Source organism: Aegilops tauschii, chromosome 3 (assembly GCF_002575655.3).
Source record: "Aegilops tauschii subsp. strangulata cultivar AL8/78 chromosome 3, Aet v6.0, whole genome shotgun sequence".
In the NCBI taxonomy this organism is placed as follows: domain Eukaryota; kingdom Viridiplantae; phylum Streptophyta; class Magnoliopsida; order Poales; family Poaceae; genus Aegilops; species Aegilops tauschii.
In genome coordinates, this window is record NC_053037.3 from 605,108,179 (window position 1) to 605,120,303 (window position 12,125).

The 12,125-nt window shown below is 44.2% G+C and overlaps 1 pseudogene; it reads right to left on the reverse strand.

Annotated features, from left to right (window-relative positions):
* Positions 1–10,506: 10,506 nt before the first annotated feature.
* On the reverse strand, positions 10,507–11,544 carry LOC141021084 (protein STRICTOSIDINE SYNTHASE-LIKE 10-like; annotated as a pseudogene).
* Between the last annotated feature and the right edge of the window lie 581 nt (positions 11,545–12,125).

Below are 12,125 nucleotides of genomic sequence, written 5' to 3' on the forward strand. Positions count from 1 at the left end.
TCCTCTTCTTGCTGTGTTTATAAAGATTTGGGAAGACAAATGCAGGAGCCTCCCCATTCAATCAGTGGTCATGCCAAAAGGAAACTGATTTGCCATAACCCAAGATGAAACAAGTACTAGCAACAAACAGAGCCTTGACTTCCTTATCGACAGGAATCGGAAGATCATGCCATAGCTTGTCAGTTCCTCTATGATTGAGCCACAACCACCTCGCTTTTAGAGCAATACCTTGTTTGTGAACACAAGGGATACCGAGCCCACCAAACTGCACTGGCGAGCAAACCTGCGACCATCGCACCAAGCACTTACCGCCAGTGATAGCATCAACTCCTGCCCAAAGGAAAGCACACTGCAGTTTGTCAATCTGCTTGATAACCCACTATGGTTGCTCCATGGCAAGAAGCAAAAATATGAGCATGGCCGATAATACGAAGCGAACAAGAACCAACCCCCAGAGGAGGAGATCCAACAAGCCTTCCATGCAACAATTTTCTTGATGAGCTTATCCAGGAACTACCACACGGCGTACGTGGAGAGCACTTCCAAGCAAAAAAAACTTATCCAGGAGCTCTTGGACATCAGTCAATTTCAGACGCTTATCCAAGAGGGGCATCCCCGAATAAGGACAAGGGAAGCTAGCAATCTGACAACCAATAGCAACTTGCAGAGAGGTGAGATCAATACCATCACATCTGATTGGAAGAATTTTACTTTTGGCCATATTGGTGCATAGGCCTGTAGCTTTACCAAAGAGATCCATGATCTGCGAAACAGCATTGATGTCCAGCAATAAAGGTTTGATGAAGATGATAACATCGTCTGCGTAAATGCAGGCCCTATGCTTGATGGTCATCTTGCTGAGGGGCGAGAGGACGTTGAGCTGCTGAGCGAGGTCCATCAGGCGACCAAGACAATCAACGACCAAGACAATCAACGACCAAGACAAAGATATATGTAGAGTCAATGTAGAGGGATGAGCTCCTACGTGATTACAGCTCCACTTTGATTACATAAGTAGGGAACAACAACTATCTAGAGAAAATATATGACACAATTATACATGAAACAGAAAAAAGGATAACATCCGCACCAATTGTTGTGCTATTTTGTTTTCTCTTTTCAGCATGAAATTCCTTGAGGAATATAAGTAGTGAACGGTGTGCATACCCAGTATACCAAGAGGATGGACATCAAAGTGATCACATCTTTTTTTTAAAGGCACATGCAACCTGTTAAAAAATGAGTGCTGAATTTACTTATCGTAGTTAGGTACAAATGAAGTAAATAGAACAAAAATGTATAAGAATTTACCATATTATTTTCAGATCGAACATATATGTACACTAGCTAGCTAAATAAAAATAGAACAGGTGAGTGAGGAAAACATCATCAAGGAGATTGACCACGAGAAGCTGATCTTATATGCATATACACTAATTAAAATCAGAAAAAAAAGATCAATAAACCGACACAGCGTGCACACTAATAACATCAGGAAAAAATATCAATATTTTCCTTCACAAAAACGTCATAAGAGTCGCAATCTCAAAAGAAAAAACTAACAACGTTATAAGAGACCTTTTCTCACAAGAAACGGGGACCATCAGCACTTTTCCTATATAAAAAAGACCATCACCACGGTCCTCTCCTATCATCTATTTATTAAAAAAAACATGCTTCCATAACCAGAATACATGGTAGCTCCTCCTCTTTTCTTTCATGAATAAAACCACGATCCAAGTCTCATCCAAGAAAACAGGTAGCAGCTGAGGCCGTTGATGCTGTATATGGGCGTGCAATGTGGGAGCTGCACAGAGTCGCCGGTGGCCAGGTTCCACGAGAGCAGGGAGACCGTGTTGCATATGCATGTTCATATGTATATAGTGCCCAGGATTGGAGATTGATCAGCGGATGCTAGCTATCTAATATCCGTATCCCTGAGTGTTTGACGATGGAGGCGGTGGCGTGCATCAGCTTGGCAACAACGACGGGATGCAAGTGGGCGGCTTGCCTCCGTGGGCTGTGTGGCAAACTCGACTGTGCAGCCATCCATTCTCCTCAGAAGCTAAGCGATGCAGGTTCCTTTGCCGCGAAAACGCCCTATATTTCCGACGAGATGTATGATCCTGTACTTTTTGGCACAGTATCATTAACACCCACTAGTAGAAAAAGAGGCTTCCATACGCCCCCATTAGTCTTCAAAATAATCGAACCGCGACCAAAGGAGTCTTTAGTCGCGGTTCGGGAGGAGACCCGCGCCCAACTATCTGGGCCCAGCGCGCTCGGTCGACAGCTGGCGGACGGGAGGGGCTTTAGTCCCGGTTGGCCTGGCCAACCGGGACTAAAGGTCCTCAGGCTGGCCCGAAGGCCTTTAGTCGCGGTTGGCCAGACCAACCGGGACTAAAGGTCGCGACTAATGGCCCGAAGGCCATTAGTCGCGGTTGGCCAGACCAACCGGGACTAAAGGTCTAACCTGTAGTCCCGGTTGGTCTGGCCAACCGCGACTAATGGGATTTGAGGCTTCATTTTCAAACTCTACCACCCCCCTGATCGTCTTTTTAGTTTTAGAAAAAACAAAAGAAAATGATGGAAATGTCAAAAAAAAAGTTTCCCATGTGATATGTGGTCTAGTTGTTGGGAAAATTAACAAATATGAATTTCGACTTTATTTGCAAAATCTCTCTGGAATTTCTTAAAATGGGCATAACTTTTGCATACGAACTCGGATGAAAAAGTTTTTTATATGAAAAATCATCTACTCGAAAAGTTACATCCGAATTTAACCGGGGAAACCCTGTTAAACATTTTCAAAATCCTCAAAAACCTAACAGAAAAAAAGATACGGGGCTTTTAAGATCTGGAGAGGCAAAAAAATTCAAAAAATTTCAAATTGTGGTCAAACTGTGGTCAAACAATGGTCAAACTAATTATTCTAGAATATTAGTGTTACTAAATAATTATTTCAGTTTTTTTAAAACTTTGGTCAAATCTGGTCAAACTGTGGTCAAACAGTGGTCAAACAATGGTCCAACTAATTATTCCAGAAATATTAGTGTTACTAAATAATTATTGTTTTTTAAAACAATAGTTTCAAACTCAAACAGTGAACTGTGTCACTTCCTGCTCAAGCTAAATTCCTGAGGGTTAATAGAATTGACATCCTACTATTGTCAGGAAAACAACAAGTGCAGACTTGGAAACGAGGGAGAATAGAACCCGGAAGTTAAGCGTGCTCAGGCTGGAGTAGTGAGAGGATGGGTGACCGTCCGGGAAGTTAGATGATTTGGAATGATGAGGGGTGATTAGAGATTAGAGGATAAATTGAGCAGTGATGAGGGGTGGTGATTAGAGATTAGAGGTTAAAATAATTCAGAAATTTGAAAATAAAAAAATTAAAAAAATTCGCAAAGAAACCAGGTTTAGGGGGGCTAAAACCCTAAACCTGCGGAGGAGGCCTTTAGTCCCGGTTAGCCACGAGAACCGGGACTAAAGGTCCTCCGCCCCGACGGACCCCTGGCGCCCACGTGGACGGGCCTTTAGTCCCGGTTAGCCACGAGAACCGGGACTAAAGCCTTTAGTCGCGGTTCGTAAGAGGCGCGACTAAAGGGGGGGGGGGTCTTTAGTCGCGCATATTTAGTCCCGGTTGCACAGCCGGGACTAAAGGCCTTTGCGAACCGGGACTAAAGGCCCATTTTCTACCAGTTACCCACGCACAGATAGATTGATAGATTGGTTACCCTGAGAAGCACGGGTACACGAGGATAGCTAGCTAAAGCTAGCGATTCTATTATGAGAGAAGACGCACGCTGACGTACGTACAAACAATACCCTCATCCATTGTTTCCCATGGCTGCACAACAGACGTGAGGACGTACTGGCCATATGAGCTTCTCATCACGTCGGGGCTGCATCACGCGTTTCCTGGTGCAGGTGCAGCCCACTAATTATTGGATTGAACCCCTACTGTATTCTACAAGCCATTAAATTCGTCACCAAATATCTGATAAATGAGGTTGATCCGTACCATCTGAACAAAAATATTGAAGCCGTCCTTCCATGTCACCCTCACTTATATCTAGGAGCATTCTGCTTGTTCCAAATGGTCCGAAGCAAGAGCACTGCACCACCAATCTTGCTAAACAACATCATCCGCGAGGCAAACCATTGGATCACCGCCAGAGCTATGAAATTAGGGAACATTATTTTGTGTGACTATTCCTGCATGCCGTGTAGAAGTGTGCCCTTGTAACAAACTATATTCTCTTCTTATTTAATAGATGATGCAAATCTTTTGCCTTTGTTTCGAAAAAAAACTTATATCTAGGAGCAGTAGTTGCCTCTCCTCCACATGCACATCCTCTAAGCCACCACACAGGTAGTTCGCATGTCAGAAAAAAAATATTCCTTCTTTCCCTGACCAGTTCACAAGATTACTTCTGTTTATTTTTTAATTGGTAGCACACTAGGATACCTTGGATGGATGAAAGATGATGGCTTCATGCTACCATGTTATTACCCTGCACGTGAAACATCAATAGTGCATTAGAAGTTGAGTCATGGGAATTGCTGATGCTTTACTCCACAGATTGCATGCAGATATGCATTTTCTTACCACGTAAAGTGGCTATTATTTACTCATACTGATTCCATTGATATTTATATACTCTGGATGAGAGTTAACTCCTAGATCTGACCCAATGATTGCTTTGTCCATTATCGAAGTTGCTTATTTTTTAAACCTTTTGGACATTGTATGTTTGCTTGAGTTAGTGTTCATATAGTATATCTATTAAATGAAGCATGCACGTGATTTCTTTCTATTTGAATTTCTATCTCGATTATATGAGTCATGCATATACATCTCCCTATACAACCACTTAATTTCCAGTTCTCTTCCTCTGATTTTTGTTTCCCTCTTAAGTGAAGACGTCCATGATTTTGAATTTCAATCATATTTTTGTCCAAAGTCGGTTGTCCTCCAATGAAGCCATTAGCTATTGTCTCTATGATGAAACCATCAACTATTGTTACCAAATAGCAAGTATATTTCTTCAGGAAATTGTTCTTAGTTCAGACACAAATATGCCATGCAAGCTTAATTATTTCATCATGTTCTGCATTTAATCGTTGTTTCCATCTACCATTTCATCTTTTTGGTTGTAGTGTATGTTTGAGAAAAAGGGGAGATGCCTATAGTTGGAAGCCTCGGATGGAATCCTAATCACCTTTTTCATGATATATGCTTCCTTTAAATTACTTTATTTACTATGATCTTTCGGATTTGTTATTTATTCACTATTTAATCGATACAAATAACAAAGATTCATGACACATAAGCAACATCCAGTTGACAAGGCTATACTGACATTTACTTTTGTATGATTTCTCCAAAACTTTCACTTATTATGGATGATGAGGAGCAGTTTATGTTCGTTCTAATATTGCAATAACTAATGTTCTGAAACAGATATAGCTTAAAATCTGAGACGAGAGTAGAGAAATAACCAGTTTATGAATTGTTAGTAGTTTTGTAATAGCAGAATTATTATTTTATTATTGGTAGCAGGATTTGATTAGTTGATGGAAGCAACAAGAAATTAAATCTAAAATTATCCTTTTGGGGCATGTTCGGTGATGACCAAGGAGTTCCTTTTCTCAAGATATAGTACATTGGTGCAGCAAAAAGTCACTTTGGAGCACGGGTGCATTGGAGCCCTATATTTTGAATAATGCCAAAATGCTATTTTGAAGTTTCAAAAAATTATGAAAATAAATCAACATGTTTATATGGATGTATATTACACATGTGCAAAATTTGATGCTGGTATAAGTGACCATGTGAGTCACACGAAAATGACAAAATCAGGACTCTGGAAAGATGAATAGTGCATGTATTATTCACTATTTGGAAATCATCATTTTGTCATTTTTGTATAGCTCACATGTTTACTTATTTCATCGCCAAACTTTACACATATGTAATATACATCCATATGATCATGTAGAATTCTTTTCGGAATTTTTTTAAAAAATGAATGTGATTATTAAAGTATTTAAAATAAGGTCCTCCAATACGCCCGCGTTCCAAAAATCCACTCTCGCTGGTGCAGGCTATTCTTATAGGTTATTTTTGCATAATGAGTTGCATGCATGCTCCCTTTGCCAAGGTTAGCTCACCACAATGAACAGGGATGTATAGGATCTCAACTACTAATGTGTCATGATACAATTGCACTTATATTCTCTTAGTGCATCTTATTCTTGAGAACCGCTTAAGAAGAATGACAAGCATGATCCAAAAATCAGTTTGGTTTCATGCCTGGGAGATCGACGATGGAAGCCATTTGCTTGGTTCGACAACTTATGGAGAGATACAGGGAGCAAAAGAAGGACTTGCATATGGTGTTCATTGACTTGGAGAAGGCCTACGATAAGATACCGTGGAATGTCATGTGATGGGCCTTGGAGAAACACAAAGTCCCAGCAAAGTACATTACCCGCATCAAGGACATGTACGATAATGTTGTGACAAGTGTTCGAACAAGTGATGTCGACACTGATGACTTCCCGATTAAGATAGGACTACATCAGGGGTCAACTTTGAGCCCTTATCTTTTTGCCATGGTGATGGACGAGGTCACAAGGGATATACAAGGAGATATCCCATGGTGTATGCTCTTTGCGGACGATGTGGTGCTAGTTGACGATAGTCAGACGGGGGTAAATAGGAAGTTAGAGTTATGGAGACAAACCTTGGAATCGAAAGGGTTTAAGCTTAGTAGAACTAAAACTGAGTACATGATGTGCGGTTGCAGTACTACTAGGTGTGAGGAGGTGGAGGTTAGCCTTGGTGGGCAGGTGGTGCCCCGGAAGTACAACTTTCGATATTTGGGGCCAATGCTACAGGAGGATGGGGGTATTGATGAAGATGTGAACTGACGGCGGTTCGACCCGCAATGCTGTATGGCCTGAGTGTTGGCCGACTAAAAGGTGACATGTTCAACAGTTAGCGTAGCACCAATTGAAGAGAAGCTTGTCCAACATCGTCTGAGATGGTTTGGGCATATTCAACACAGGCCTCCAAAAGATCCAGTGCATAGCGGACGGATAAAACGTACGGAGAATGTCAAGAGAGGTCGGGGTAGACCGAAGTTGACATGGGAGGAGTCCGTTAAGAGAGACATGAAGGATTGGGGTATCACCAAAAAACTATCTATGGATAGGGGTGCGTGGAAGCTTGCAATCCATGTGTCGGAGCCATCAGTTGGTCACGAGATCTTAGGGGTTTCACCTCTAGCCTACCCCAACTTGTTTGATACTAAAGGCTTTGTTGTTGTTGTTGTTACTAAGGTTTAATATAACTTTTTTAATCTTTCAATGAAGTAACTTCATTTTTTTTCAAACTATAACTGGCTTAGTATAACGTAGGTTTGTACTTTCCAAGGAGTTCCATGGAAATGATTGGAACATGAGTTCAATATATACTGATATAGAATTTTATTAGTTTGTGTGAGTTTCCTATGTTGATGCACCCATGCTACTTGATTTTGAATACGAGGATTTTTATACCCAGAACTTATGTCATTTCTCTTCTCTATATATATTACTCATCATTGATGCATAAAAAAAAAATCACATCTGTATGATATTATCTGTAACTTAAATTGCTTTCCCGTGGAAGTGCACGGGTTGATGACTAATCTTGTAGTGATTGAAAGCACATAACTTCAGCTTTGAAGAATAGGAAAAAACGTCAATAATAATTATGTTCCACGCAAAATTATAAAACATTTTTTTACATGAATTGAAATAACTGACAGCAAATTATTCAACAACAAGCTGATAAAAGGATACAGCAATGTCTTGACACTAGACGTCTTGATGGAACATATCGCTGGAACATGGTACTAGTCATCAGATTCAGACTCATCACTGCCGATGCCTAGCGCCAACATGTAATCACCACGCTGATCATCGCCATCGGCCAAGTCCTGTTGCTGCACAAGTGTAAGGCTCCCCTCTGTGACGTCCACCCAGAACAACTCGACAACCATGTCCACGTGTTCGCTAGGGAACACGACAAGGACGTCACGCACGAGCTGCATTCTCATCACCCCGTCGCGGTGGCGGGCCAGTTGCAGGAAGGATCTGATGAACGAGTTGTTACTAAGCCTGTGGCGAGCGTGCTGCCTAGCCACGCACACGAAGTGAGGCTGCGGTCGGAGCGCATATCTGAGCAAATCCCCTTCTAGAGTTGGCAGGAAGAACTGGCCGCGCACGAAGAGCCCGGACTCTAACAGCGCCGGCGAAGGATCCATGATCTGCCACCTGACGTCGCCGGGCTTTGCGTGCATGATTACTTCCCTGAACGACCCCACCGTCACATACAGCACCACGGTGGGATCAGCCTCGCCGTCGTTGTAGACCATTCCTGCCGCGTTCCACTCGATCGCCCAGGGTGGGCTCTCGAGGAAGACGTTGGGCAGGTCAGCGACGGCCCCGGTCACCGGGTTGAACAGCCGCATATCCCACCCTAAGGCTAAGAGCACCAGGAGGCCCTCGGCGCTGGCGACGACGTCCCCGTACTCCCGAGGGATGTTGAGCTCGATGGAGGCGCTGGTGAGATGGTTTACGAACCTGGCCTTGTGATCAGTGCGCTCATCCCCTTTCGTCATCTCCCATTGCCATGGGTAGAAGCGCGGGTCCATGCCCACTAGCTTCGGGTCGGCAGTGGCGGCCCTCCACGGCTTGCACACACCTCAAAGCGCCATGTAGTCCTTTACGTCGGAGGCCAATACCATCTCCGCCACCTTGGGTAGCAGCAGGTCGGCGAAGACGATTTCCCGGTCTAGGCTGTCCAGCTCATCCATTGAGGTGCATACGCTGCAAATCAAGAGATTGGAGTACATTAATCTAACAAATCAGGAGAATACCCCACTAGAGTTTAGAGATTCATTTCCTGGATGCATGCTTTTGAAACTTGGAAATCAAGAGATTAGAGATTCATTCCGTCGATGCATATGCTTTTGATCTAGCAACAAGAAAAAAATATAAAATAGATCTAATCCGTAAAAGATATAGCTATATGCATGCGTAATTTCATATAGTGTACCCACCGTTTTTGGCCGGAATCCTCGGGGCAGGCGATGAACGACCGGCCAATCTCCGGCGCGGCTGCAGGAGCGTTGGTGGCGGCGGCTGCAACAGGGAGCTGGGGTTCCATTTTGCGGCTAGGGTTGTTGGGAGGGCAGGCTAGCTTGCGGAGGCCGGGATGGGTTGGCTTTAAATGGCGGCCGGGCAGCTACAAGTGAAAGGGAACGCTGTGTGGATTGAACGAAAATGGAAGGTAGTAGACAGACATGAGGTCACAGCTAGGCTAGGCGACGAGATTAATTATACGACCAGCTGGTGTATTTTTCGTCATAAATTAATATGCTTCGATCCTGTACCCTTGGATGCCAATCAAACGGCGCCCATTTGGAGACCATTAGCTGTTCAGGTGATTATATCAGAGGAAGAAAGGAGTTGCACGTGCGTACATGCAGTGCAATTCAAACGTACAAATGAACACAAAATGGATGTAGTTTAGCATACATCATGTGCATGCAAAAAAAAACTATAAAAAAAATATGACAACTTGTGGTCTGCACAAAAAACATATATGTGAATGACACATTAAACTATAAACTTATAATCTCGTATATTTTGCATAGTTAAAAAGTGCTCATATTTTAAATGAAATTTTGCAGGGCATAAGATACAACATAACCTATTTTAATAGATACAAAAAATAAACCCATCTCGATGAATTTGTTCATTACGTCTGAACTTCTTTTATTCTTGGCGGTTTCTGTTGTAGAATTTTAGAACCATATATATGCAATGCAATTCACACATACACATATGCCCTGAAAGTTTTTGTATGCCAAGACACTATATTATTTTTGATAAAACACAAAAGCTTTTGTCTCGATGCATTGATAAAATGAGAGAACAAATATTTTTACATGCCTAGTGACGGGCCACACCCCAATGTACAATACTACACTTCTAAGTAGCAACCATTGGGAGGAGTGCCGTCACAGTACACGTCTAAGTATAACCATTGTTTCTTGTCAAAAATAATATAGTGTCTTAACATACAAAAACTTTGAGGGCATATGTGTATGTGTGAATTGCACTGCATATATGTGGTTCTAGAATTCTACAGCAGGAATAAAGAGCAAATTCATTGACTTTGCGTGTTTACGTGAAGGGAACAATCCACGAGTGCATGGTGCGTCCCTGCTCTCTCGCTAGCAATAGCATGCAGGCTGGCTCTTATATGGATAGAATTTAGCTTTTATGCACGTAAATATGGAGGAAAGAACAAATAATGATTTGCTGATAGAAAATGTGTATTACAATAGTCCATCCGACGAAAACAAAAATAAATTGAAAAATTACATTTAGTGGTAAGAGCAAGAAACTAAAAGGCATCCTATATGCATCTACTACAATAGTTCTCTACTTGCGCTTAACAACGCCGACATAAGGAAGCTCTACCGAACCCAAGTAGATTTTGCCATTTGCTCTCTCCATAATCTCGGTGGGCCTCACCTTCTTTGGCCCTCTCATCTCCTCGACTATCTTCCCATCGTTACCGACCCTGACAGCGAGACGATGACTATCACGACCAAAGGGTAACTCATTCTTCTCGCGGTGTAACGCCACCCAATAGCCTCCTTTGGTGTCGGGCCTCACGTTATCTGGATAGCCGGGCAGGTCGGCAAAAGGCTCCGATGTGCCTGCGTTGACCCCTTTGATCCAATGCCTCAGCAGCTTGCATGGTCCGGTAGATGCGACCACGAGGTGAGTGCGGTCGGCGCTGAGCGCGACGCCGTTGGGGTACGTCATGTCCGCCTGGAGCACCGTGACATCGGATGTCCGTGGGTCGTACCTCATGAGGCGGCCCGTCGAGTCCCCAGTGCGAGTGACCATCTCATGCTGCGACCTTTGATAGTTCATCGAGCTGTCGGTGAAGTAGACCTGACCCGTAACTTGATCGACGTCAACACCGTTGGTGAAGCGCAGAGGAAAACCGTCAACCTGGTTGACCAACACGGTGGCCTCCCCGCCGCCCGGCGCAACCCGCATCAGCCCCTTGTATGCGTCGGCCACGTAGAGGTCACCCGATTTCTGGTTGAACCGTAGGCCGAGCGGACGGCCGCAGCGGCTCTCCCTGGCAGTCTCAGTCTCCGGGCTGAACTTGGACGGCGTGCACGTCCTGCTATCGTAGCCGGGTCCATATGCATAGGTAGTCCATCCTAGCTTTTCGCCGTTCCACTTGAGGATCCGGCCGTCAGAGACGCCGCTGTAGGGGCCCTGGCCTTGACCGTCGAAGGCGACGCTCTCCGGCCCGTGGACCGTCCCACGCGGCAGCGGCAGCTGTTGGCTTCGTGAGGCATCGAAGCTAGTGGCGGCTAAGGCCCCGGGCATGAGGAGAAGGACGAGGATGATCAGCGTGACGGTGGTCTTGAGGAGGCGGCTCATGCTGCACCCCATGTTGTTGTCGATCTGCTGGTTGTCTCCTTGGCTCTTGGACTCTTGGTTAATAAGCACCTGCGCTGGATGGCTTGGTTTGATGGAGAGATCCAAGCTGGAGGCTGCTCTTATATAGCAGCAGCATTGATCCATCGAGAACTAGCAGTAGTCCGAGTCGGCGTGTGGTACAGCCGGAGGCCGAGTGGGTTTCGATCCTACGTTTTTTTTTTAGGAAAACCGTTTCTGCTACGTAACGGACGGAATCAAACCAAACGAGGAAGAGCAAAAAAAAGGGTGGCCGGTGTACGTGCGTGATCGTACAAGCCAGCTTCACGTGTATTGTGTACGGGAGCAGAAGAATCGATCCACCTGCTAGCCTGCTTGCTTCGGAGCTCGTACAGCTTGTTCCTTCGGAAAGCACTCCATCGTCATCGTCTCGCCGTCGCCGGAAGTACTCGTCGTCGGCACTCGGCCAACAACCGTTCCGACCAAAACCCCTCTCTTTCCTTGTTTTCACCAACGTACCTTAGGACATGTACAATGGTGCTATCTTAAGAATGCCACGTAGGATAAAAGATAAGGTGGAGGAGAGAGAACTCATA